Here is a 2380-nt window from a genome sequence, read left to right on the forward strand (position 1 = left end):
ATTCAATTGACAGCAACCGTATAGGTTGTAGCACACAAAGCCAATATATGGAGTCAATGATAGTTCTGTATCCTAGCAGGAAACAAGCCAAATGTAAAATTTTATATAATGTCATTTAATATAGCATCAAAAGGCATAAAATATTTACAAATGAATTTAACCAAATATGTACAGGATCTGTACACTGGGCAGTATGGAATACTGTTGAAATAAATAAAGCCCGAAGAAATGGAGTGATATGCTGTACTATGTTCATTAATTGGAAGACTCGATATTTTTAAGATGTCCATTATGTCTAAATTGATACATAGATACAAGACAATCTCAATCCCAGCCCCGTTCCCAGTGTTTTTTTTTTCCTTTTTGATAATAGTTGTCTTGTTGAAACTAAAATATATGCAAAATATATGAAAATGAAAAGAATCTGTTAGTCCAAACAATGTTGAAAAAGAAGTAAAAATTAGAGATGGACTTAAAGTACCTGCATTCAAGACAGCCGATGTTTTTTTTTTTTTTTCATATAAGAAAGAGCTTTATATTACAGAGCAATCGTACATTGAGAAAACATCCCAGCCCAGTCGAGATCAAGTCTGTAAGTCTGATATCACCCCATATGTCGATACTGGCCCATAAATTCTTCTTCAGACTCATGTAGCCATGCAATGATGCTGAACGCGGGAAGATGCTGGATGCAGGGCAGTGGGTGGAAAGTGAGGACAGCCGATGTTAATTAAGATGTCTATGGCTTTTCCTGATATGGTAACAGAACTGTGTAGACATAACAAAGAGCAACCATATGGTCACAAAGCCTAACATATTTACTACCCAGCCTGGTATTGAAAAAGTTTGACAGCCCTATGATATTCGTAGGTAAGACATACTGCTATGTATTCAATACAATGTATCAGAATGCAGATAAATAAAAGTATTTAGAATTAATATTTGATGCCTGCTAATTTATTTTAAATTGTTGGTGAATGATGGTACTTTCTACATAACATATTACTTGCAATAGTCCTCACAACTGCTCACCATGGCATGGTTGCTAACTGCTCCTATTAGAATTAAATCTGTAAAACACGTCAATATGTAAAGGCAGTGTGATACTATTAGATCCGTTGTATAATGAAGAGGCTGGCTGGCACATGCATCTATTAGACAGTCCTGGTATAAGAGAGGGCTGGTTTGAACAAGCAGACCAATGAAACAGTGGGATAAATAGGTACATACTGGGGAGACATTGAAAATAGATAATAAAGGCCAAAAAAATGCTTTGTTTTTTCTTTTTGAGAATTCTGAGTCTGGGTCACTAGAGGTCACTGCCTTGGATATGGTGGGGGAAATTGGAAGAACTGTTTAGGAATTGGGAGTAGAAATGTAATGAGCTCAGTTTGCAATTTCTTACAACAATGCTTTTCAAATTAATGAATTTAGAAATTGCCTCCTTCTTTTGTAAAAATGTAGATTCGGATTCAGCAATGCTGGAACAGGGCCCAAGATTTTGCATTTCCAACAGGCTCCGGGATGATTTTGACATGTCCAGTTCAGGGACTACACTGAGTAACAATGTGTTCAAAGTGATTCGTGGAAATCCAAGTGCAGATGGTTCTGGAAGATGGGACAAGGGGCCTATTAAACCAAACCAAGGCCAAACCCACTGCCATCTCGTCGATGCCAAGTCATAATTACCCTACAGAACAGACTCGAAGGATTGCCACTATTGTAAATCTTCCCCACCACCCACCGGATACGGGAAAAGCTTTATTTGCAGGGCGGGGTTGTTAGGCAAAAAGGCAAAGCCCAGGTGGTCTTCCGACTCCTTGGACTCCTCCCCCTCCTGCTCTTTCTGCTCCGCAGGTGGGGCCGAGCCCAGGACGGCCACAGCGCCGCCCGCAGGCACACGGGCGAGCTTGCCAATCCCCTGGCCAACGGCGTCTGCAGTGATCTTCCCGTCCCAAGTCCCAAACTCCTTGATGACCTTGTTGAGTCGCTTGTCGTCGCCGCTGTCCAGGATTCTCTTGCTGTCCTTGGCGCTGGGAGACGCATTGCCCTCAGAGCAGCCAGCAGGTAGGAGGCGACGTGGCGCATTTCCGCCTCGGGGGACAGGCCACACGTGTGCGACCTCGCCGGTGTCTGGGGGGGAGGGCAAGGAAGGCTTGTGCGTGAGGGGCGGGATTCTGTACATCTTTACGGAACAAATAGCCTCATCTTTCTTCCACAGGGCCCCGGGTGGGTTTGAACTGCTCACCTTGTGGCTAGCCGTTCAACAGGTTCCACTGTGCCACCAGAATTCACCTACGTGCTTGATAGCCATTTGGGAGGAAAGAGACCCTTGATGTTCTATAGAGGCAAGAGTTGAGGGGCAGTGGTCAAATTCCCA

At 43.1% G+C, this 2380-nt stretch overlaps 1 pseudogene; it reads right to left on the minus strand.

Moving 5' to 3' along the window:
- Window positions 1–1717: 1717 nt before the first annotated feature.
- LOC101640634 lies at window positions 1718–2088 on the minus strand (annotated as a pseudogene).
- Between the last annotated feature and the right edge of the window lie 292 nt (window positions 2089–2380).

This window comes from Echinops telfairi, unplaced genomic scaffold (genome assembly GCF_000313985.2).
Source record: "Echinops telfairi isolate 266 unplaced genomic scaffold, ASM31398v2 ScPeMD7_7466;HRSCAF=8504, whole genome shotgun sequence".
NCBI lineage: Eukaryota > Metazoa > Chordata > Mammalia > Afrosoricida > Tenrecidae > Echinops > Echinops telfairi.